Source organism: Gopherus evgoodei, chromosome 1 (assembly GCF_007399415.2).
Source record: "Gopherus evgoodei ecotype Sinaloan lineage chromosome 1, rGopEvg1_v1.p, whole genome shotgun sequence".
Classification (NCBI taxonomy): domain Eukaryota; kingdom Metazoa; phylum Chordata; order Testudines; family Testudinidae; genus Gopherus; species Gopherus evgoodei.
Genome location: NC_044322.1, coordinates 39,475,053 through 39,501,018, shown reverse-complemented (window position 1 = coordinate 39,501,018; position 25,966 = coordinate 39,475,053). Strand labels below are relative to the sequence as shown.

General features: G+C 45.1%; 1 protein-coding gene across 1 annotated transcript in view; it reads left to right on the top strand.

The window, feature by feature from the left end:
• Positions 1-10,187: 10,187 nt before the first annotated feature.
• Positions 10,188-25,966, top strand: part of SPATA13 (spermatogenesis associated 13) — a 288,804-nt gene continuing 273,025 nt past the window's right edge. Inside the window, exon 1 of the mRNA XM_030562215.1 lies at positions 10,188-10,238. The gene's annotated coding sequence lies outside the window, so the exon portion shown is untranslated. The remainder of the gene's footprint in view (positions 10,239-25,966) is intronic.

Genomic DNA, 25,966 nt, shown 5'->3' with positions numbered 1-25,966 from the left:
TAAGTGTAGCTAAGACAATATGCGTGTAGGCTTTTATTGTGTTAAACTTTTCTTCTCTGCTTGTTAAATTCCTAGGAACAAGTAATTAATATTTTGGTTTTAAAGAAGCTGTCCTGAGTCACTGCAATTTCATACTAGTCACAAGCTCCCAGAGAGAATTCTGTTGTAGGGTCCAAACCTAGTCAGGCCTGCTGAGGTAATACAGCAGATAACAGTTGGGTACTGTAACCTGGTGACCCAATCCGAAAGGGGGTGAATTGTGGGATTCCACTCAGAGAAATGCAGGAGTGGACCTGTCACTTGGAAGGGTACCCATGGAAAGGAGGAGGAGAGTGGTCAATGGTACAGTGCACCCATGAACTGTAACAGCATCATACAGCTAAAACCGTCTCCAGGAAATTTGAATCAGCTACTAAACTTTTACTCCAGTCACCTTTAGCATAAACAATTTCAATGTGTGCATCCACAAAACTAATTCCCATCTTTCTTGTAATAGAAAAAATGTCTCTCTAATGACTCTGGATTGTTCATAAGTGTAAAAGCTAGAAGATTATAATATTACATCATCAATATAGCAAAACACAGCATGAATGCAGTAAAGCAGCCAGAGGGTTCTTTATATGTATTCCTAGTCTCTTTGTCCTTTTTGCCAAATTCAGACCTGGTGTAGCTAGGCATCACTCAGCAGATAGCAATGGAGTTGTTTCCATTTACACCAGCTCTGAATTTTGCCTGTAATCTCTAATCCATGCAAATGCTCTCTCTTCTGGAATTAGACACAACTTTACTCCATGTGTTAATCTCCCTTATCATACAACTACCAGTCACATAGCATTTTATAGTATTTATCCGTGGCCACATGTAGAGATCTCTCGGTCTTTGGCTTTGACCTGGGCCAGCTCCAAATTTTTTGCTGCCCCAAGCAAAAAATATTTCCTGCTCCCTCCCGGCCCCACTCCAACTCCACCCCTTCCCCACCCCATTCCAGCCCCTTCCCCGCCTCCTCGCCCGGGCGTGCTGCATTTTCCCTCCTACCTCTCCCTCCCAGGCTTGCAGTTCCTCTGCCCCCCAGGGTTAATTCCTGCAGCCCTCCCCACACCTCCCACTGCTGCAGCTCACCTCCGCTCTGCCTGCTCCTCTGAGCACGCCGCCACTGCTCCGCTTCTCCCCTCTCCCTCCTAGGCTTGCCTCAAAACAGCTGATTTGCTCTGCAAGCCTGAGAGGGAGGGAGGAGAAGTGGACCAGCAGCATGCTTGGGGGAGCAGGCAGCAGTGGAGCGGAGGTGAGCTGAGGGGGGAGCAGTTCCTCTGCCCCCCAGATTACTTCCTGCAGCCCTCCCCACACCCCGCCCCCCACAGCTCACCTCTGCTCAGGGCCGGCTCCCAGCTTTTTGAACCCCAAGTGAAAAAACAAACAAACAAGGAGACAGAGTGTCCCTGCAGCCCCTTGGAAAGTGCAGCCCCAAGCACATGCTTGGAGCGCTGGTGCCTAGAGCTGGCCCTGGCTTTGATCACACCCTGATGAGTTTTTAGAGCAATAGTTCCCATGCTTGTTCCGCTGCTTGTGTAGGGAAAGCCCCTGGCAGGCCAGGCCAGTTTGATTAGCTGCTGCGTCAGCAGATTCAGCCGATCACGGCTCCCAGTGGCCGCAGTTCACTGCTCCAGGCCAATGAGGGCAGCGGGAAGTGGCGGCTAGTAAGTCTCTCAGCCTGCGCCGCTTCCAGCTGTTCCTATTGACCTGGAGCAGTGAGCCACGGCCCTGGGAGCCGCAATCGGCTGAACATGCAGATGTGGCAGGTAAACAAACTGGCCCGGCCTGCCAGGGGCTTTCCCTACACAAGTGGCGGAATGAGTTTGGGAACCACTGCTCTAGAGCAAACCTGGTTGGAATCCCATAGGAATAATAAAAAGATTAATGACATTTGCCACATATATTGTATGCAAGGCCAAGTAATCATGGATATTAATAATGTGCTAGATAATTGGATCAAAATGTTTGGCCCACCTGCAGTTTGACAGTTTTACTCTTTTGGAATTGTAGGATGTGTTCCATAGGTTGATTTGAACTGTATACTAGATGCAGAACTGTGATCACATCATATCAATGCAACCATTTTGGCATTTTCTCCCAAGAAGGAGCAAGTTGTCTGCAGAGTAGGCAAACCAGAACCACTGACATGTGCATCCCCTGTCTTTATTTTGAACTTTATCGTGTGTGTGTGTGTGTGTATTTACACAAATCTAATCACTCTGACATCACAAACAAAAAATAATGTGAATAGATATGTTGATTAGGAGAAATCTATAGCCAACATGAAGAAAAACACAACTTTGTGTTCTCACTTTACTGATAAAACAAAACGTACAGCAAACTGCCTCCCCCGGATGATTTAAAAGGGCCCGGGGCCCCTGACTGCCGTTGCCACCCCAGCAGTGCAGCAGGGCTAAGGTGGCTTCTTCTCTGGCCTCACTCCTGGCCACTCCCAGAAGTGGCCAGAATGGCCCTATAGCTGGGGGAATGTGTGTTTCCATGCGCTGCCCCTGCTTTGACCTCCGACTCCGGGAGCTGTGGCCAATGCGAGCTGCAGGGGCAGTGCCTGTGAGTAATGGTGCACGGAGATCCCCAGCCCCCCTGCCTAGGAGCCACTGCTAGAGGGGTGTGCGGGTTGCTTTTGGGAGCCACTTGAGGTAAGCGCAACACCCCTCACCCTCTCTCGCACCCCAACCCCCTGTCCCAGCCCAGACCCCTCACCAGCACCCAAACTCCCTTCTGCACCCAAACTCCCTTCTAGAGCCTTAGGCAGGTTAATGGGGGAGCAGGACTTGGACCCATTCTGGGCACCACCAAAAATTTTACAAACCTGCTGCCCGTGGGGAAGCATTTTCCTCTCCCTCTGATACAAACTCTGGACTTTGTTAATCCCCTTTATTTTGTTTGGACTACCCCAGAAGGGGAAAGCCTTAGGACTGATCTGACCCAGGAGGGTGGGCCACGCTGCAGGAGAAGGCAGTGCTACCTGAGAGAGAGGAACCTATCATGCTATGTGCAGCTGCCAAAAGGTACCTTGTGATGAGTGGACACCCTTCATGCTGCCTTAACTCAAACAGTGACCTTGGGACTGTCACAGAGGCCATGATGGGAAGTGGCCCAGGGAGGGGAGCCTTAAGCATCCCTGATAGCCCTCAAAGGGCCCTGGGTCAGAGCATGGTGGAGTGGGAGGGCCTTGGCTCCCCTCCAAACAACCAGGGCTGGCTTTAGGAAGTGCGGGGCCCAATTCGAACAGTTTCGATTGGGCCCCGGCAGGGATGACTATTAAAAAAAAAATAATGTAAAAAAACCTCATGGGGCTTGTATTCACCGGGTGGTGCTCCGAGTCTTGGGCAGCACTTCAGCGGCGGGTCCTTCACTCAATCCAGGTGTGTTTGGTGGCACTGAAGGACCTGCCACCAAAGACCCAGAGCAAGCGAAGGACCCACCGCCGAAGTGCCATCAAAAACCCAGAGTGCTGCCAGGTGAGTAAAAATTTAAAAGATGTCTTTAGCCAGGGAAGAGATTCTTACTGGGTGCGGGGCCCTCTTAGCCGCGGGGCTCGATTCGGGGGAATTGGTGGAATTGGCCTAAAGCCGGCCCTGCCAACAACCCCCTACAAGTCACCAGCCTGAGTCCTGACCACTAAGTAATGTTACCGTACCAACCAACCCCTGAGCGAGGACCGTCACAAGGTCTTGAACAGAGACTGCCAGTCATGCAGAAATGTGGCAGATTTGGTTGTGGCTATATTCAGCAGCTGAAGATCCACTAAATATTGGGATGGGGGCCCCCAAAACCTTTCTACCTCTGACCTAAATGACCCTCTAAACTCTAATGCTGACATACTAATAATTAGTGTGCACCAAGGAGCTACTAGATACCAACACCATACTTTGATTACTGTTGAATAAAAGATAAACCATGGAAATGTTTGCTCTGTGAAAACTGCAAATATAGAATAAGATTAAATAGGGATTATTTGTTTAAAATATTCAGTGACAATTCAGTTCTTCTTTTTGATCACCTGCACTCTTGGAAAAGCTTATTAGTAATTGATAAGATCATGATGTTTTGGTCTGTTTTGGCTTTTCCTTCTCTAGCCATATGCACTGCATCTTTGCATTTCTAGGAGTCTGCTGTAGGCAGTTGCCGTGGGGTGTTCTATTCAGACACAGCCTGTTATGAAAGAGTTACACTGGGTGCTTTTTTTCATGGAGACCTTACTTTTGTTCTTTCTTGTGGTGTTCTTTATTCTAAAGCTGAACACCAGTAAGATGGCAATATGTGGTTGCCGTTAGAGCACGGAAAAACTTACTCATGTAAGCTGTTTGGGGGCAAGGAGGGTTGTGTGTCAAGGACAGTTATATGTTTATACTAGTTGGCACAACGAGGCCCTGATCCCTACTAGGGCATTTAGACTCGATTACCACACAAATCAATGATAAAATAGTGAGAAACTGGATTAACCCTTAGAACAGTGGCATTTTCCACAGACTGCCAGCCCCAGGAATGAGAGCACAGAGTCTCCAGTTCAAGCAGTCTATATGCATTGCTGGATTGTACAACATATAAATGAGCCCTGACGCATACGGACAGAGGAGCTAGTCAGTAACTGTAAATCAGACTGGTGTCTGTCACAACAACCCATTTTCTCGGCTGCTATTTTTTTTTTAAAGCAATGTGGAAGTGCCAGTGGGAGGGTCAGTGAAAGTCGCCTGCTTTTGTGCCCCTTTCAGGAATCAAACAGCGGTCTTAATGCTTTGGTTGCTTATGAATGCTTGACCTGCCCTGTGACATTTGAGGGATTGTGCAGAAAAGGTTTCTCTTCAGGAACTCACGCAGAAACACAATAGAGTGGAGAGAGTAAGGACAATACCCCAAGCTTCCAGGACTCAATAAGAGTGAATTTACTGAGGAGAGTTCAAACAAATCAAATGAGTTCCTCCCCGTCCCCCACTTTCCAACAATTCAGTAGTTCTCTGATGTGGGTAGATTGATGCATATGGGGACTGATGTTCTCTGCTTGCATTGCACAGTGAGCCAGCTTGATGTAGCTGCTCAAGAACATTTGAGGCTGTCAGCCTTGTTTTCTTGTTTGTTCCACCTGGGTGTGTGAGGCCAGTGATGGTGAGAGCCTTGCAACTTTTGTTAAAGTCTAAGTCCCTGCACAGTTGTTGGGAAATATGGAGTGCATGGGTTTGCCCCAGAAATAGGATTGGAAGACTCTAACTTCTTCTTTGGGTTATCATCAGTTTTTCTCCTTACAAACTCTAGGTCCTATAGTCAAGGGCTTTCCTACAGTTGGTGGTTCAGCTTGTGAACTCTTACATCTGCAGGTGCAGCTAGGGTTAGACATTTCCAGGTACTCGTGTAACCTTCATCATTATTGTAGCTGAAAATTTCCTGGGGCAAATTCACATTGGAGGCAGAGCAGATAGTGGTGCCATTATCATCCTTCCCCACACATTGCATCTTGGGAGGAGAGTAGATCTATATTCTGTCCATGGTTCCACAAAAGTCCTGCTGGTGGAGACTGTCTGGGAGATGTGCACTGGATAGATTTTAGTTAGGGGCTGAAGGTGATGGCTAGTGGCGTTCTGTTGTTTTCTTTGTTGGGCCTGTAGTAGGTGACTTCTGGGTACTCTTCTGGCTCTGTCAATCTGTTTTTTCACTTCAGCAGGTGGGTATTGTAGTTTTAACTAAAACTTCTCCAGCGCATCATCAAAGATCGACAACCTATCCTGAAAGACTATCCCTCACTCTCACAGATCTTGGGAGACAGACCTGTCCTCGCTTACAGATAGCCCCTTAACTTGAAGCAAATACTCACCAGCAACCACACACCACACAACAAAAATACTAACCCAGGAACCTATCCTTGCAACAAAGCCCGTTGCAAACTCTGTCCACATATCTATTCAAGTAACACCATCACAGGGCCTAATCACATCAGCCACGCCATCAGTGGCTCGTTCACCTGCACATCTACCAATGTGATACACCTCTACCCTGATATAATGTGGTCCGATGTAATGCAAATTCAGATATAACGTAGTAAAGCAGTGCTCCGGGGGACAGGGCTGGTTTACCGTGTTATATCCAAATACTTGTTACCGCAAGCGGTTCCTCTGCGCCCGCCCATTACTTGCTGTGGCCCTCCCTGGGGCCCCCCTGCCCCAGTTCATCTCCGCTCCACTTCCTCCCATGAGCGCGCCCCAGCTCTGCTTCTCCCCCCTCCCAGGCTGGCTGCACCAATCAGCTGTTTGGTGTGGCAAGCCTGGAAGGGAGGAGAAGCAGAGCTGCAGCTCGCTCGTGGGAGGAGGCGGAGGCAGAGCAGAGGTGAGCTGGGGCAGAGGGGCCGCAGCAAGTAAGTGGGGGGCACAGCTCATGTCCTGCTCCAGCTCATCTCTGCCTCCTCCCCTGAGTGCGCCACTGCCACTCCGCTTCTCCCTCCCTCCAGGCTTGCCAGGCCAAACAGTTGATTGGTGTGGCAAGGCTGGAAGGGACAGAGGGAGAGAGAAGCAGAGCAGCAGCGGAATGCTCAGGGAGGAGGCAGAGGCAGAGCGGAGGTGAGCTGGGGCAGGGAGCAGTTCCTCTCCCTACCCCGATATAATGCCTATAACACCTATAACACGGTGAGATTTTTTTGGACCGCATTATATTGGGGTAGAGGTGTGTATGCCATCATGTGCCAGCAATGCCCCTCTGCCATGTACATTGGCCAAATCAGACAGTCTCTATGCAAAAGAATAAATGGACACAAATTTGACATCAGGAATCATAACATTCAAAAACCAGTAGGAGAACACTTCAACCTCTCTGATCACTCAGTAACAGACTTAAAGGTGGCAATTTTGCAACAGAAAAGCTTCAAAAACAGACTCCAATGAGAAACTGAACTAGAATTAATTTCCAAACTAGATACCATTAACCTGGGCTTGAATAGAGACTGGGAGTGGCTGGGTCATTACACAAACTGAATCTGTTTCCCCATGTTAAGTATCCTCACACCTTTTTGTCAACTGTCTGGAATGGGCCAGCTTGATTATCACTACAAAAGGTTTTTTTTCTTCTGCTGATAATAGCTCATCTTAATTAATTAGCCTCTTAGAGTTGGTATGGCAACTTCCACTTTTTCATGTTCTGTATGTATATATATCTTGCAATAGACCCAGGCCAGTTGGGAACAGCAGAGTAGTAGAAGGCAGATATACTGGCCACTGGATAAGCAGTTTTCTGTTCCCTGAGTGACCAGAGCAGGGGCTGCTCCAGGCTAATGAGAACACCTGACTCCAATTAACCTTCTAAGAGTCAGGTGAGGCTGTTAAGCACCTGACTCTAATTAAGGCCTCTCTGATGCTATAAAAGGGCTCACTCCAGTCAGGACAAAGGAAGCCAGGGAGCCAGAGGAGAGGAAGTGTGTGCAAGGAACTGGGAGCAAGAGGTGTGCAAGAAGCTGAGAGTGAGTAGGCATACTGCTGGAGGACTGAGAAGTACAAGCTTTATCAGACATCAGGAGGAAGATCTGGTAGTGAGGGCAAAGAAGGTGTTGGGAGGAGGCCAGGGGGAAGTAGCCCAGGGAGTTGTAGTTGTCGTGCAACTGTACCAGGAGGCATTCTAAACAGCTGCAGTCCACAGGGCCCTGGGCTGGAACCCGGAATAGAGAGCGGGCCCGGGTTCCCTCCAAAACTTCCCAACTCCTGATCAAACACAGGAGGAATTGACCTGGACTGTGGCTTCTACCAGAGGGGAAGGTCTCTGGGCTGTTTCCTGACCCACAGAGTGAATCTATGAGATGAGCAACTGTGCCAATAAGTACAGGACCTACCAAGATAGAGAAGGAACTTTGTCACAATCTCCTTACTATATGTTCCATTCTATGCATCTGATGAAGTGAGCTGTAGCCCACAAAAGCTTATGCTCAAATAAATTTGATAGTCTCTAAGGTGCCACAAGTACTCCTGTTCTTTTTGCAGGTACAGACTAACACGGCTGCTACTCTGAAATCTGGGTTCCATGAGGTTTGAAGAAAGTAGCTGAAGTACTTCAGGAGATGCTGCTGGGAATGGAAATATTCCCAGGAGATCATGAATGGCAAGGGTCTTTTAGCTGCTTGTGGGAAAAACCCTAAAAACTGAAGTTGTAAAGGGGAGAGGAAACTCCACTTTGGTTTAGGAAAGAAAATTGGGCTCAGGGAGCAGGGACTATGGATGAGGGAAGGAGAAGGATCCAGTTACGTTAGGAAGACAAGAGGAAGGGACAAGAATGGGAAATGGAGAAAGGGGAAGAAGCAAAACCTTCTTCAGGTAAACTTTGGTTAAACACCTAAATTATTTGGAAATTTATCCCAAAATTGAACTTTTGGAAGATTTCTCACCCCTAGGGCTATGTCTACACTGCACACCTTACTATGGTGCAGCTGTGCTGCTGCAGTCATTCTGTTGTAAGGTGCGTGGTGTAGCCGCTCTTTGTCACCATGCGAGAGCTCTCCCGGAGACCAAATAAAACCACCCCAGACTTAGGGGTGCTAACTTCATTGCTGGGAGCGTGTCTTCTGTCAAAGAAGCGCTGTTCGCACCAGTGCTTTTTGTTGTTAAAACTTTTGTTTATGGGTTTTTTTTTTTTCACACTCCTGAGCAACAAAAGTTTTAACGAAAGTGCAGTGTGGACACGGCCTGGTGTTTAAAGCAAAGCTGTGTGTCTCCTTTTTATATCACTTTTTATGAAGTTTGTGACCACTAGAACTGTCTGGACTTTGATCTATTGATTCCATTTTCCATTGTGTGATGGAGCACTTCCTGGGAGAAGAACTTGGGGTTATTTTTAATTGGGATGTTAGGGGAGAAAAATACTCCAGTAAAACCAGAGGATGGAAGGATAGTGTTATAGCTGAGAGAATCGGGAGACCCTGCTTCTACCACAGCCTTCCTCTGTGATGTGTGCAAGACACTTAACTTGACTGCGGAATGGGGATGAGAATATTTTCCTCCATCGCGGGGAGATGCCTGTGATGATGAGGGTTAATTCCTCAATGCTTATAAATCATTGAGGACCATAGATGAAAGCTGCTGTATAGATTATATGTTCTTCTGGGCAAGGACCATATTTTTCTGCTTATTTGCAAAGCACCTAGCACACTTTTGGGCATTTAAAAATTAATAGCTATTCCAGGCTCCATCAGTTGGGTCAGACCATGCCAGCAAAATGGGGACATGAGCCCTGATTCTGCACAATGCTCCATGTAGACTGTTTCCACAAAAAGCAGTTTGCAGGATTGAGGCCATCGTCATTTAGAAACACGTGGAGAGGAGCTTTGCTGAAACCCACAGAGTCTATCATTTAGTTATTTTTGGTGTATCCTGGGTCTCTTTTAAAGCCTAAATCCTGCATAATGTGTACTAATCTGGGAAGCTGCGAATGTAAGAGTTTGGAACTGTAACTATGTAAAGGGAGAATGCCCAAAACAAATGTGATTTTTTTTTTCACAATCCCTTGTGGAAAAATTCTGCAGTTCCTTAGCCAGCTGTAGTTTATATGAATTGGGAACAGTTGGACCAAAACCTGCATGATTTTTTTTCTCTGACTGAGGGATACAGCAGGAAATGCTTTCTTCCCAGTGCAATTTTTTTAAACATAAACATGGATTCTCTTCCTCGAACGGCTCTCTGCATAATTTCCAATTCATAATAACTCTCTGATTTCTTATCCCTGCGGGATTAAAAGGGGATGAAGACTGGCTCCACCTTTTGATGCATATGTATCAGCCCTGAAAGTAAGGAGGGGATAAGAGATCAGAATTTCAACCTGCCTCTGAATAAGCCTTTAACTAGGGGCAAGTGAGACTGGAAAGCTACTTATTGTGGCGTTCCCTGGGAGTTTTCACTCCCCTGTGAAATCTGATGTCTGGACCCACCCTCCAAAGCCTTGTTTGGATTCAGTGGCTATGAAGGTAACAGATCAAAGGGAGTCGCATCTCTCAGGAAAGTCCCCTTCTAACTTCTGTACTTTTGAGCATGCAAGTGACCGAGGATGTGATGATGCTGATGGTTGGTGAGGAAAGCGAGGAGCAGATCTCTGAAGTGTTTTGTGGCTGAGCAAGACTTTACCTTTGTTTGGTGCTTTTCTTTTCCTTTTTTGAACTGCTTGTCTAATGGCTAAACTGCTCCAAGGACCAGCTCCGTAGCACTTTATCAGGAGAGCTGGGGAAGGTAAGTTTGGAATGGAAAAAAGGGAAATCGTTAACTTTGTGATGGCAAAACTTAGGCAGCTGTGGTGGGGTGTGTGCACGCCTGCGTGGGTGGGGGAAGGGTGGTTGTCTGATAAAGGTGAAGGGATGCCTAGACACAAGCAGGTGCACAAAGGGCTGAAAGCAGCTCTACGAAAGCGGCTAGTCCTGCCTTTCAAGCACTCACAGCACCAACACAAAGCTCTCACTATAAGGAGCCCGGGAAAGCTGGTGACCATGGAAACAGGGTTTTGAAATGGCTACAAGCAAGAAACTTTACCTCATTGCTGTGGAAATGTAACTGGTTACTGGGGTTACTAACGCGCCCAGTTGGGGGTGGAGAGTCTCCGAAGCCTTTGGGAAAGTTTCAGATTTACACAGCTAGTTTCTCAAATCTAGCAATTGCTCCTGGTGAGCAAAGCAGCCCAAAGGGGCTATTTTGTTTTATCAGTTAACGGTCAGATCCTTTGACCTCCAGCTCAGAAAAACACTCTACTTTTCAGTTGGCTAATTAGAAAACATTCAATGATTTATTGAGCGAGATTACTGGCTCTTCTGTCCATTGGATGCTTCCATTGTAGATGGTGATTAACAAGCAGGCCCCTAAAAGAATGAAAAGTAATGAAAGAGGTGTTAGCAGACTCCTTGATATTTTAATATTCCATCTGCTTACAGTGCCTCCATTAACCTGCTTTAGAATAATTTAAGCTTGACACAGTGGAACTAACTGGCCTTCATCTTCCAAATCCTATACCAAAAATCCTTGCAAATCAGGCAGCGGTGTTCAGTGTTCAGAACAGAGTGTAAATCTGGCTTTTATGAGGTGGGTATAATTCAAATCCCCAGCGATAACTCTGTTTGCACCTCAGGAGATGTCAAGGTGTCTGCTAGCGAATGAGAAGAGGGAGGCTGCTCTATTCACAGTGACTCAGGGCACACTCTCGCTTTAAGTATTCTTGTGACTCTCCTGTGTGTAGACAAGCCCTTAGAAACATTTTAGGCATCTCATTTTGCTTTTGAGGTTGCTTGAAACATGAAGAATTTAAAATAAACCCTGGACTACTTTCTGATCAAACACTACCTGTCAGTACCAGTACTTCCTGCTTTTCTCCTGTCTTTTGATTTTTGTTTTTTAAGACAGAGAAGAGAAATTTTATTTAAAAGCAGCCAGAGGTTAATCTTGATTTCCTATTTGTTTAAGCCTGGGGTGGGATAGTCAACATTTGTGTTTACGCAAGGTATTTTTCTGCAGGGACTTAACAACTGAATTGCATTTGCAATGTCTGCTGTTAAGCCATCAGCCACCCTTTCAAACAGCTCTGCTGAGGTCAGAGTTGGCACTGCCAGCCTTCCACAGAAGCAGGAGGGCATTCATTCTGCACATGGTTGTCACTGCGCAATCTGAACTTTTTTAACAATTAAAAAATGAAATCCTCCTTTACACAAAAGAAGCTAGTATGTCCCAAAGCAAGAAAGTCTTTGCCATCTTTTACTAACCAACAAGATTTCCTTTGAAAGTAACTAATCTCTCCCTATTGCTATCAAAAGTGTCACAGTTGCCAATATCTGGACACAATTAAACTTTTCTCACCAACTTTGTGATTTTTTTTTTATGGACAGTTACTAAACCCAGATACTTGATGAGCTCTGTACTGCATTCCTACGCCCTACATCGTTATTTATTTGTGCTAAGGTTGTGTCCACAGGCCCCAAATGAGATTGCATTGTGCTATTCTCCCATTGTGCTAGGTGCTGTAATAACACACAGTGAGAGATGGTCCCTGTTCCAGGAAGCTGACAGCTCAGACAAGACAGGCAATGGGTAGATGAAACAGGCAGAGAAAGATGGCGTGACTTGCCCAAATCATACAGCAGGCCAACTGAAGGGCCAGGAATAGAAGCCGGATCTCTTGGCTCTTGACTGTTATCCACAGGACCATGTTATCATTACAATGAGTTTATGATCTAGCTCTTGCTCAGTTCATTCACTTTTGACATTGTTGGACAACTGGAAGGACGAAGGCATCTGGCACTTTGCTGTTCCGTGACATAAAGGTGTGATTTAGGCCCACAGCATCGGGTCTAGTGCATTGCACATGCTTTTTTTTGATGCACAGTAGCACAGCTGTATATATTGTTCTGTCAAGACTATTTGTTTTTTCCCTGACAAAAAATTTCCCCCTGCCAATGAAGAATTATTTATTTACCATCAGATGAGTTATGGGAAATAATTCCATTCCCATTGAAATAAATGGGTATTCCCGCAAACATTTCAAATCATGGAAGGGTTTGTCTTATTTCAGCATGCAGATTGAAAACCAGAAAATACAGGACATGTGCGTGTGCACATGTACACGCTCATGGCATAGTCAGTGACCCAGGATCCATACAGGCTTCTGACATCAGGTAATCAGGTACCAGGTCATTTGGGATCCATTATGGTGATGAAAAATGGCTTCAACATCCCCTTATGGTTGGGGAGAGGGGGTGAAAAATTGGGAAACATTGGCTGGGGCATGGCTAGGGGAAGTGGTGGATCTGCTGATTCAGCATATTTTTGATCAGCCTTCCTAGGAGCTCAATTATAGTATAAAGTTTTTCTTCTCCAACTGAAATCCTGACTGAGGGAGAAGCAGCTGCAAAACTGCCTGTCTTCCCTCATGCTGAACCTCACCCACAGCACAGAAGGCCAGGCTGGCAAATTGATTGCATAATATACATTTCCCTGTGCCAGCTGGGGTCAGCTGTTAAGTGTTTTGTCAAGTGGCAGAAAAATCTGAGCATTGTAGGCTACTTGTGCAGAACGGGAGATTTGATAAGAAGTTAAATTGTGATTTCTTGTGCATAGAGATGAATGAGTTACCCCAGAAAGCAATGGCTATTAGCTAGAGTGAGCCGCCATTGGTACAATAGATGATAGAAAAGCGCCAATGGATTTCAGGGGTACAAAATGTTCAGAACAGAGAGTGGAGCCCATGTAGTTCTGTGGTCCCGTAAATGTCTAGGATAGGAAGCTCAACAAGTTTATTCAAAGATTAATAAAACCTTTCCCCCCCCCCCAGCAGAGCAACTAAATACTTAAAACAGCCTAATAGACTTTGAATTCAAGAAGCCAGAGGCTGCAAAATGATTGTTGTGGGTTCTCAAATCTCTGTTTAAAACACTTGATTGTCTCCCTCTGGGCTTCCCAGCACACTTCTTGCTATCCTTAGCATGGCTGAGTGGTGCCCGGAACAGGCTCTCTTGAGCTTCTGAGCCCTCTCGGAGGAGCCTTAGGGGGACCCTTTGAAAGCTACATAGCCTTCCAGCTGTTTGTGTATTTATTTGTATACATATTTCTATGTGCCCATCTCCGCAGTATCTAGGCTTCTTTCCATAACTGTATCAGCCACACTTCATATTAAGCTTCTGTTAATGGATGTTAAACCTTCAGGTAATATTTATTATACATGGTTATAAGCCCATCAGTAGAAAGTGTGAGAGATCATTATAAACCATGGTTATAAACAATGTGTTGGGCTCTATTACAATCGATTCACCATTTATTAAACATCTACTAATAATTTATTAATCCTTTATCAATGAAACCTTAATATCAAGGGCGATCAGTGTATTAGAATATTAATTCCTTTGAGAGAGAGAACAAAAATCTCCTCCACCAATTAAAGCTGCTTATTTAGGAAGACTCAAATCTAGCTGGTTAGGGAGAGTTCAGAAACAAGCAACAGTGTAGTGTGGCCATTGTCTCAGTCAGAGAGAGAGTCAGTTTTCTGGCATGACAAATACTTAATTAGAGTGGGATGGACGCCAGAGTTAGTAGTTTTAAAAATAAACATGAAAGCAAACACAGGAATTCCTTGAAGCAAACCAGTGTTTTCCACTGCAGTTCACTGCAGATGGATTGACTTGGCAGGCCCGTTGTGGAGGTTACAGTAGCTGGCATGGCTGATGCGTCATTCCAACTGTCACTTTTTGGACATTTTCTTGTGCCTAATGCTATCTCACCTCAGTCAATGTGCTGTTCCCCATCTATGGCATTAAAGAGAATTCAAAATCAACCCAAAGTGTTTTCAGATAGAGCTGGGTCATAGACTTATAGACTCTAGGACTGGAAGGGACCTCGAGAGGTCATCGAGTCCAGTCCCCTGCCCTCATGGCAGGACCAAATACTGTCTAGACCATCCCTAACAGACATTTATCTAACCTACTCTTAAATATCTCCAGAGATGGAGATTCCACAACCTCCCTAGGCAATTTATTCCAGTGTTTAACTACCCTGACAGTTAGGAACTTTTTCCTAATGTCCAACCTAAATCTCCCTTGCTGCAGTTTAAGCCCATTGCTTCTTGTTCTATCATTGGAGGCTAAGGTGAACAAGTTTTCTCCCTCCTCCTGATGACACCCTTTTAGATACCTGAAAACTGCTATCATGTCCCCTCTCAGTCTTCTCTTTTCCAAACTAAACAAACCCAATTCCTTCAGCCTTCCTTCATAGGTCATGTTCTCAAGACCTTTAATCATTCTTGTTGCTCTTCTCCTCATGTAGCTGGCATGGCTGATGCGTCATTCCAACTGTCACTTTTTGGACATTTTGCTTGTGCCTAATGCTATCTCACCTCAGTGAATGTGCTGTTCCCCATCTATGGCATTAAAGAGAATTCAAAATCAACCCAAAGTGTTTTAAAATAGAGCTGGGTCTTGCAGTGCATTTTTTGCTGCCTGTTTATTAGATTGTAAACTCCATGGTTTAGAGTCAGTGCTTACCAAATCATCATCATCCTTTTTACAGTGACTATGAGGGGTAATTCTTCAGAACTGCAGACATGTGCATGTATCAATGTGCTGCAATGTGTGTTTAAGTGACCAGTTAGCTGGGATAACTAGCTACATAGTTATGTACAAAGATCTAAATTGTTTGTGCAATTACAGCAAACCTGTGCATGCAATTTGGCAACCAGTTACTACCTTTACATAAGCATTCTTGGTAACTAAGAATTTAGCACATGATTGCATGCACATTTTTGCTCCTGAAGTCAGAAGATATGACTGTTAAAATGATCACAAAAGCTGATCAGGGAACTTTTCAACAAAACATTTTTTTAATACAGATTTGTCTAAACCTTTTATTATGAAAAGTTTCAATTGGTTTTGAGAAATTTTTTTTTCTTTTTACTATAATTTTTTTGGGGAAAAAGGGATTTGAAACATTTTGTTTGGATACTTTCTAAATTAAAAAAATCCAGTCCTCTAGTTCAAAATGACTTTGTGTTTTGACTTTTAAATTAATTTATATTTAAAAGGCTGGATTGAAAAAAAAACTCTTGATGTTTTTTACCTGAGTTTCAGGTTGAATAATTGCTGAGATGAAAAAACATTTTTTTTTTACATATTTATTAGGTCTCTCTTGTAAGTTAGATTACAAGAGAAAGAGTCTCAGTGATGCTAAGTCTGGTTGACAGATAGCACAGGGATGAGTGCAACATAAAAGCCTAGATGAAAGCAGGGCTTATTAATTCATAGGCTTTTCTACAGTGTTCAGCTCTGCAATATCTGAGGACCCAACATCAATGAATTCATCTTCACAACACCCTTGTGCGGTATTGAAGTATTATTCCCATTTTACCCATGGATAACTGGAGCACAGAGAGATTAAGTGATTAGTCGAAAATCTCACAAGAAATTGAGAATATAACCTAGATCTTCTGATTCTTCATCCAGGGCCTGCAGCACAGGATCATCCATCTTCTGTAAGATTCTACAATGAGTGTTTACAGAAACCCGTAAAATAGTCTATGTTAAAATGTTTCATTGATGGCTGCTGAGTCTAATTTGTTTACTGTTGTAGTGGTAGATCATTCTGCAGCTTTTGATAGAGGATGCTATTAGTATTTGTAGAAGAGTGAGTTGGTCTGTCTGGTACAATATTTATATTGACTTCATTCATACTTTATTAGTCAGCACAAATATTTAGAATTTTAACATGCTGCAGTTTATCATTCCTGTAGTTTGCATTATAGCTAGATATGAGCCTGAGCCAAAAAGTTCCAATCTAGAGCCCAAAGATTGCTAGGGTTCTGGCTACAATAGTCCACACCAAAACTATGAAGAGGTTGAGGCCATGGGGACGTTTGAATATAGATCTACAGTTCCCCAAGATTTGGCAGGGCCGCCCAGAGTGGGTCAAGTGGGGCAGTTTGCCCCAGGCCCCGGGCTCCTCAGGGGCCCCCATGAACATGGCTGAGGCTCCCTTCCCTTTCCCGGAGCCTCAGCACATCCAGCAGTGTCTGGGACAGCTGCAGTGCTCTAGTGGGGCCCTTGAGCCCCGCCCCGCTCAGAGCCGTGTGGTGAGGGGGCGGGGCTGCGGGCTCCAGGCTGAGCGGAGGGAGCTGAGCTCAGCCTGGAGCTCCCAGCCCTGCCCCCTGACCATGAGGCTCTGAGCAGAGCTCAGGCCCCACCGGAGACATGCTGCCTTTGTTGAGTGAAGCTCCTGGATGCGCTGAGGCTCTGGGTGAGAGGGGAGCCAGGGGTAAGGGGCCAGGGCTGGGAGGGTTGGCTAAGGGGCAGGAAGTCCCGGGGACATGGAAGGGGCAGAAATTGGGGGGGCAGTCAGGGAATAGGGAACAGGATGGTTGGATTGTGGGTGTTCCAGGGGTCTGTCAGGACTCAGCGAGGGGGTGATAGGGGTTGGGGCAGTCAGGGGACAGGGATGGGGTCCTGGGGTGGGAGTGGAGGGTCTCTGGGGGACGATGAGGGGGCAAGGAGCAGGATGGGTCAGGGCTTCTGAGGGAGGCGGGCAGTCAGGGGGCAGGAAGTGGGTGGTGGTCAGATAGGGGGCAGGCTTAGGCTGTTTGGGAGGCACAGCCTTCCCTACCCTAAAGCTCATTCAGCAGTTTGAGGCTTGCAGAAGAGCCAAGCTGTTAGATTTTCCATTAGGGCTACCATCCCTTTCACTTCTCAAATGCTAAATTATAGTCTATATTTAATTTCAGTGCTATAGGGAGATTCACGTCAGGGGAGGGTAGCTTCATTTAAAATTAGCCACTGGGGGAGGGATTACATGAGAAGAACAATATCCTACACCACATACCTCCTTCTCAACCCTATCAAGGGAGTCCCCCCACCTCTCCTACATTTCCTGAGGCTCCAGAGGGGTTAATTCAGTGGTTCTCAAACTTTTGTACTGGTGACCCCTTTCACATAGCAAACCTGTGAGTGTGACCCCCTCCTTATAAACTAAAAACACTTTTTAATATATTTAACTATTATAAATGCTGCAGGCAAAGCAGGGTTTGAGGTGGAGGCTGACAGCTCACGGCCCCCAGTAATACCTCATGACCCCCTGAAGGGTCCCAACCTCCAGTTTGAGAACCCCTGGGGTAATTTAATTTTAACACCTTATGTCCAGTCACATGCATGTGCTATTTTGAGAATTTCAGTTTTCACAACATAGGCTCATCCCAGATTTGGAACAAGCTCAAATGCTCTGTTCGTGGAGTATGTGCGTAAGATATACTAAAGATAAACCCACAGTAACTGTCTCCAGTTTGTGAGGGACCCCATGGAGCCAGTCTCTAGGAAACAGATAAATGAATGGAGGTTAAGTCCATTAATGGCTATTAGCCAGGATAGGTAAGGAATTGTGTCCCTAGCCTCTGTTTGTCAGAGGGTGGAGATGGGTGGCAGGAGAAAGATCACTTGATCATTACCTGTTAGGTTTATTCCCTCTGGGGCACTTGGCATTGGCCATTGTTGGTAGACAGGATACTGGGCTGGATGGACCTTTGGTTTGACCCAGTGTTCTTATATTCTAACTTAAAAGAACCCAAGGTTATGGAGACAGATATGAGTCAAGGAAGCCAGCAGCGTATCAGAAACCTGGAAAAATCTGACTGGATGGGCTCAGGTGTTTGGTCACAAGCTGAGGTGGTTCAAAAAGTTTTGGATTTTTTTTTTAAGCAGAATTTTTTTTATTGTTTCTTTAAACAATCGAACAGAGCAAGCAGCAGATATTTGGTCACACACTTCTGAAACCCTAAACCATATTCAGGTTATGGCAGACTAATTTCAACTTTTCAATTAAAAAAAACACAAATTTTGAAGGAAAGCAGACGTCGTCTGTGATTTTTTTTCTGTTTTTTAAAACCCCCTAGTTTTTGATCCAGAAATAGTTTTGACGGCACATATTTGTCCAACCCTTTTAATGAGCTTTAGTGCCTTTTAGCACTAACTGATGCTGAGAACCAGTGATACCTTGTAAAGAACTTTTCTCAAAACTGGATTTGTGCCGAGATGCAGAAGGTTTATTTTTCCCAGGGCAGCCCATGGGAGAGGGAGCAACTGGAGCAATTTGCACCGGGCCCTGCAGGGGCCCCCATGAGAATATAGTATTGTAATTTTTTTTATGGAAGGGGCCCCCGAAATTGCTTTGCCCTAGGCCCCCTGAATCCTCAGGGCGGCCCTGAGATTTGGGGATGTCATATGTAGGATTTTGGTTCAGGTCCCCCTGTAATTATAATCCAGTGATGGCAGCTCTTTGGAAGGCAAGGCGGAATGGGGATGGGAAGTCTTAACTTCATGGTCTGTTTAAAAAAGGCGCTTTAATTGGTATCCTGTCAAAAATACAGAGGAGCGGAAGTTTAAAAACTATGAGGTGATAAACATTTAGCATAAATACAGCAATCAAATGGAACAAAAAGAGAAACAGTAATATGTAAATAACTGTAGCCTCTCACTAGCAACTTCTTGATATAGAGCTTCTTCTAAGAGCACTCCCCAAGAAGGGATCGTGACCCCTTTTACTGGACCCTGGGGTTCCCCAAGATGCATCTATACTAGAAGGAGCAAACAGTCTTCTCCACTCCTAAGCAATCAGTCCCAGATATACAGGACAGAACTTTCCTTCAAGAGCAACTTTAGGGCAAGAGTCTTTCCAGGAGAAACTCCCAAATCTCATCTTAAACTGCTACACTACAATGACTCTGTCCCACCACTCAAGCTTTTTCAGCCAGTTTTATCACTTGTATGGTTAAATATTTTAATAGTTCTTTTTGGAAATGGAATGGGGATTGATACAATGGAATGTGGTGGTGTATCCAGGAATAATAGTGGGGGTTGTGTGGTCCTTATTTCCAAAAGGTTGTGGAGCAGAAACAAAAACAAGTAACATAGATGCTCCTAATGTCAGAACCAGATGATGTCTCTTTCTTGAAGTGTCCTTGCATGAGAATCTGGCAGCTGAGAATACCACTTGGCTTTATCTCATGGCCCTTTTGGTTTCATTCAAGTTGGTCATCCAGCAACACTTTAATAATTAAATGGACCCCATCTCTGATTCATTCTGAGCTCAGTGTAATGTTGTTGTTATTTCCTTAATAAGTTGAGTCTTTCCCTCCTCTCTCATGTTACTTGTCCATAGCTCTGTGTATATGACACTCAAATCTGTATTCCTTTCATTGTTTCAGTCCGTTCCCTACTTTTTTATGAGCTTCAACCCCCTCAACTTCTAGCTCCTTCATAAATTCCTTCTGTTCAATATATTCAGTGCCTCCTAATGGGTAAAAGCAGCAAAGAATCCTGTGGCACCTTATAGACTAACAGACATTTTGGAGCATGAGCTTTCGTGGGTGAATACCCACTTCCTCAGATGCATGTATATCCTAATAGGTAAGAATATCAACCTTAGTTCAAACATCAGCATTACCATTTCATTCTTCTATACCAATTCCATAATCAGGACTTTGCAGAGGCTAAAGAAATAGTGATACTATCCAAAACTATGCCCACAAACTAAATCCCAACCATTTGAAATAACCTAATGAGATGTCACTCAGACTAGATTACAGACATTTTTATTAGAATTAATATTCCTCTTTCTTGCATGCAGTGACCTCAGCTGACCTTTGTTACTCTTTATTGCATTCTTTGTTTTGCAGTGAAATAGTTAATAATGCTACATTTAAATGATTAAAAATAAACTTTAGAGTTAACACATTATTTAGATGAACAGGGAAGTTCACACCTCTCAGGGTTGTTTTAAGCTGTCTGCAGACTCAAGCAGACATCAGTGCAAAACATTTCTTTACAAACAAAATAGCTACAGACTTCTTATTTTATTTTAACAAAAGTTTAGTTTCTGGAGTACAAGATAGATGTGTTCTCCCCTATCCCCCTCCCCTGAAAAGCACCAGCTTGCTCTGCCTCCACAAACTGGTCTTATTCAACCTGTGTCAGCTTGACTTCCTGCATTCCATATCATCCACATCAGAACATGCATTCACCTGTTTCATGCCTTCACCTCTTCTAATCTTGACTACTCTAATATCCCTTTGTGATCTCACTATAAAATGCTCTTTGTGTCATTTTGTCCAAAATGTGCTAGCTTATCTCATTACACGTGCTCAGAAAAATGGGTACTGACCAACCTCATCCTCAAATCTTCAGCAGGTTCCTCTGCATTTGAGAATACTACTCTCTCAGGGTTTTTTCCCCATGGTATTACATTCAGATCAGCAATTAGAACTGTCTTTTACAATCTTTGGAATACAGCTAGGTGATTCGTCTCCTTTCGCATGCTGATTTGGACACAAGTCATTGCTTTCATTATTATCCCTAATCTAGCATTCCATAACAGGTACGAAAATGGCCTAGCATGTATTATGCTTCTTGTCATGATATTACACTAGCTACAAGTGAAAATATTGATTTGTTTTGAAATTCTCCCTGGAGAACAAGGGGTTTTCCCCTTTTTATGATACATTTCTATTTTTACCTTCAACATTTTTTTACAAGCATTAACTAATTGAGCTGGATTCTGATCTCTTTTACAGCAATGCATGTCCAGAATATTTCCACCAAAGTCAAAGGAGTTGCAAAGGATATACATCAGTGTAAATGAGATAAGAATCTGGCCTGTAACAGCTAAGCTCGTGTTGTTAGGTTTAGAATTAACTTCTTTCCTATTCAGTTCTGTTCTATTTAGGTTTTAATGCCCAGCACAATCATCCTAGAGCATGGAAGCACACGCACACACAATTTACATTATTTAAACAAGCAAATGGAATGCACCACTTTGAATATGAATTTGAATTGCTGGAAAATAGTTGAATAGGAATCACCAAATATACTGAGTGTCCATATTAAGATACTTAGAATTCTGTTACCTTGGAATACCCCAGATTTTGTTTAACTACATCAAACGTTAGTGGTATGGTTCCAACTCTTGTCTTTCGATCCAATTCACTACATGAAAGCAATTCTTTGGACTTCAGTGGAATTTCATCAGCTGATACTGCTGGCTAAGTTGGCCTGTGAGTTTTGGGAAATGGATCAGGTCTAAACCAGAACACAACATAATCCTTGTTACTCCATATCCAGTTTAAGACCTATGTCATGTGACTTCTATGATTGTGATCATCCACAGCCTCCTGATGATCCACTAAAGACAAACCCACAGTAACTGTCTCCAGTTTGTGAGGGACCCCCTGGAGCCAGTCTCTAGGAAACAGATAAATGAATGGAGGTTAAGTCCATTAATGGCTATTAGCCAGGATGGGTAAGGAATTGTGTCCAGCGTGATTTCTGTTAGAAATGGAGTCCAAGCTGCTGAGGACTTTGCTGATGAATGTTGCCAACACATCATGTTTGGCAGTTGAGCTATTCCTTCAGCTACAAAGTGACAGTGAGGAGTCCGACGATGATATCGATTCGCCTGACGCGCGTGACACTAAATTGCTTGTGGCAGTAACGGATGTGCTCAGCACCGTGGAATGCCGCCTTAATCGGAAGGGGTATTTCTCTGTGGTTCTCCAAGCGCTTGTGGATCACTGTGGGTGTTTCACTGACATTTACACAGGATGGCCTGGAAAGGTGCATGATACACACATCTTTCGGAACAGTGTCCTGTTCAGGAAGCTGCAGGCTGGGACTTTTTTCCCAGACTGCAAGATCACAGTAGAGGACGTCGAAATGCCCATTGTGATCCTTGGAGACCCCGCTTACCCGTTAATGTCATGGCTCATGAAACCATATACAGGGAAGCTTGACAGGAGCAAGGACCAGTTCAACTACAGGCTGAGCAGTGGCAGAATGACTGTGGAGTGTGCTTTTGCCGTTTAAAGGGATGCTGGAGGTGTCTTTATGGGAAGCTAGACTTGGGGGAAAGCAGCATCCCTGCAGTTATATCCGTGTGCTGTACCCTCCATAATATTTGTGAAGGGAAGGGTGAAACATTCAGTGAGGAATGGAGGACCTCGGAATGGAGGACCTCCCAGGTTCAACGCCAGGAGGCTGAATTTGCACAGCCAGAGAGCAGGGCTACTAGAGAGGCCCAGCACAGGGCTTCAAGGATTAGGGATGCCTTAAGGGAGCAATTTGAGGCTGAAAGCCAACAGTAATGTTTGGTGCCTTGCACGGGAGTGAAGTGCAGTGATTACAATGATTTGCAGTGCCTGTTTTTCCCTTGGGATACAGTATTTTTCACTTTCTGCAATAATAAAAAATGTTTTAAAAGCCAAGAAATCATTTATTCAAAATACAGTACATAATAGGGCAGGGGGGTAGGGTGCTGAAGTGTACATTCAGAGGTTTGAATATGTCCTGCCTGGATTGCTGTGCAATGCCTGCTGCACTTCAGGATTAATATGCTGCATGGTGATGGGGGTTGAGTGCATAGGGTAAGGGTAGTAGTTCTCAGGGCTGGTAGGTGAACGTACAGGTGTTGGGGGCAGCTGGTGGTGGTAAGAACCAGGATGCTGGAGAAGGGGGTTTTGAGCAAACACTGGGGAACAAGGGAGAGAGGTTTGGGGTGGGGGGGGTTAGCACGGTAGTGATCTGCCTGCATGGCTACGAGTGACTGCCTACAGTCCGTCTGGCGTGCCAGGAGGCTTATCAGCTGCTTTGTGCTTTTCTTGGTAGCCAATTCCTTTCTCCTGTTTTGTGTTTCCCTCCACTGATGCATTTTCTCTCTCCAGTCCTGCAGCCTCTTACTCTCTCTGGCATACTGATTCACAACTGCTTTCACCAAATCTTCTTTGCTTTTCCTTGGTTTCTGCCTCAAGTTCTGTAGTCTTTCAGCAGGCTGTGATAGGGCTGGAGGATTCAACGACACTTTAAAAAAACAGAAATAGAAACATTTAATACAGAGGCTGCATTGTTTATAATCACAGTGAAGGAGTTTGTAGACTATTTGTAGCATCATTTACACATAGCAAACATAGCACAGAGAGGCCACAGCAGTGAAGACATGATGAGTAATGGGGTGAGTGTTTCTGCTGCGACTCGCCTGGGAAGGGGAGCTGCTTGAGTCAGGGCTCACTGCGGTTTCTGTGCATTGGGGAAAGCAGAGAGCAGCTGCAGGGGACCTGCACTGAACACTATCCCTACATTTTCAACAGGATTTTCTACTGCCAGATATATCGCTGCTGCAGGTTACCTGGGAAGAGCGGGAGGGTCTTCTACAGCAATGTGGATTCCGCCCTGGTTCCTATGCAGCTTGCCTGTGTGCAGCAATGGTCTCCCCACCACTCACGGCACAGTGGCGAGGACACGTTAGCCTGACTGGGACAAGGACCACGGTGGCTCTCCCTATAAACTTGCACAAGCGCATTGCCCACGCTCTGGCTGAAACTTTTGAAGAGATTACCGAGGCCGATTACCGAGACGTGATAGACCAAATCAATAGGCTATTCCACATCTAGGCATGCATGCAGGCAGCCATAACCACCCCCCTCCTCTCCCAAAACATTTCCATCCTTAAAATAAAAGCTGCTTACTGGGAACCCGCTCCTCTGCTTCTTCTTCACCAACAAGTTCCAGCTGCTGCGACTGGCTAGCTTCCTCCTGGCTTGAGAAGAGCTCCTGGCTGCATGCCTCCTGGGACTCCGGGGTGTCTCCCTCCACCCCAGTAGCCTCACTCTCGTTTTCCTCTACACTCTCCCCCTCTTCTCCCTGCTCTGAACTCTCCATCGTGGTCCTCGGATTGGCAGTGGGGTCACACCCAAGTATTGCATCCAGCTCCTTGTAAAAACGGCAGGTCATGGGGGCAGCTCCTGAGCGGCAGTTTCCCTCACGGGTTTTGCAATAGGCACTCCGCAGCTCCTTTACTTTAACCCTGTACTGCATCGCATCCCATTCATGGCCCCTTTGCAGCATGGACTTTGATATCTGACCATAGGTATCATAATTTCTACGGCTGGAGCGCAGCTGTGACTGCACAGCTTCCTCACCCCAAACACTGATGAGGTCCTGCAGCTCGCAAGTGTTCCATGCTGAGGCTTGTTTGGGGCATGGAGGCATGGTCAGTGATTGATTGATTGATTGATTGATTGCACTCCACACTTGGCTGAGCAAACAGGAAGGGGATTTTTAAAATTCCCGGGGCATTTAAAGGGTGGATCACCTGAGCCCAGGGCAGTGGAGTGCGAAACGATGAGCAGAGTGGCTGAAAAGGTATGCTGGGATACCTCCTAATACCCTGGAGGCCAATAACAGTGCTTTTGGTGGCCACACTTGATGAGCAGCGCTGCATCACCAGCGCTGGAATCGCTACACCCCAAGCAGACCAGGTGTACAGCCAGCACTGCAGCCAGGGAGTTGCAGCGCTGTAAACCCATCACCAGTGCTGCAACTCTCCAGTGTAGCCAAGCCCAGAGCTAACTATTGCCTCCACCATTCAATACAACTACACCTGACACTGACCATACTCACTTTGCCTGGAGGGCATGCAGAGAATAAATGCCTAGGCAAGACTGCTCTCATATCCCAGCTTGCTACTGACAATACCCTTTGTAATAAAACCCCGTCCCCTGCTAATTATGGTACACCTCTGCCTCGATATAACGCTGTCCTTGGGAGCCAAAAAATCTTACCGTGTTATAGGTGAAACTGTGTTATATTAAACTTGCTTTGATCCACCAGAGTGCGCAGCCCCACCTCCCTCACCCAGGAGCACTGTTTTACCGCGTTATATCCAAATTCGTGTTATATCGGGTGGTGTTATATCGAGGTAGTGGTGTATATAATGTACACACTTCTGCAATGAAATCCTGATCCTGAAGCAACTATTCCCTTTGCTCATACACATGAGAGGGTGCAAATCATAGATCTCCTGTCAGAATCACAGCTCTGTCACACACCTCAGAATAATCCACACATATCATAAACACACCTTTACTAAGCAGGCCCAACTACTACCTCCACCATTTAGTGTAGGTACACTTAATACACTGATTTCACCTGGAGTGAATGCAAATAATTCCCATTGGCCACTGCTAGCTCCAGGGCTACAGAGGGAAGGTGGTGTGGGCAATCTTGGTTTTTTTCCAGTTTGTCCTTTAATAGTGTTAGATGGAATCCTGTGGGTGAGAGTGAATGGGTTGTAAAAGAAGATGAAGAGCTTGTACATTTCAGCAATTGTGTGGGTGGCAGCAGAGTAACGGTATGTGTGCTAATGGGGCATATTGGGGTATTGCTGAAAGATGACAGAGTTAAGGTTGCACAGGCAACCTTAACTGTACATTTTTAGGTTTTTAGAAGTTTGCATTTTGCTCAACTCACCATTCTGCCAGAAGAATGATATACCACCAAGAAACCTTAACTCTGTATTAAAGTAGATTTTTGACACTGAATTAAAACATGGTCTTATTATTTGTTGTAATGAGATTTACTGTATTTACCCAATACCAGGAATCAGCTGCACCAGATATAGAAGTACAA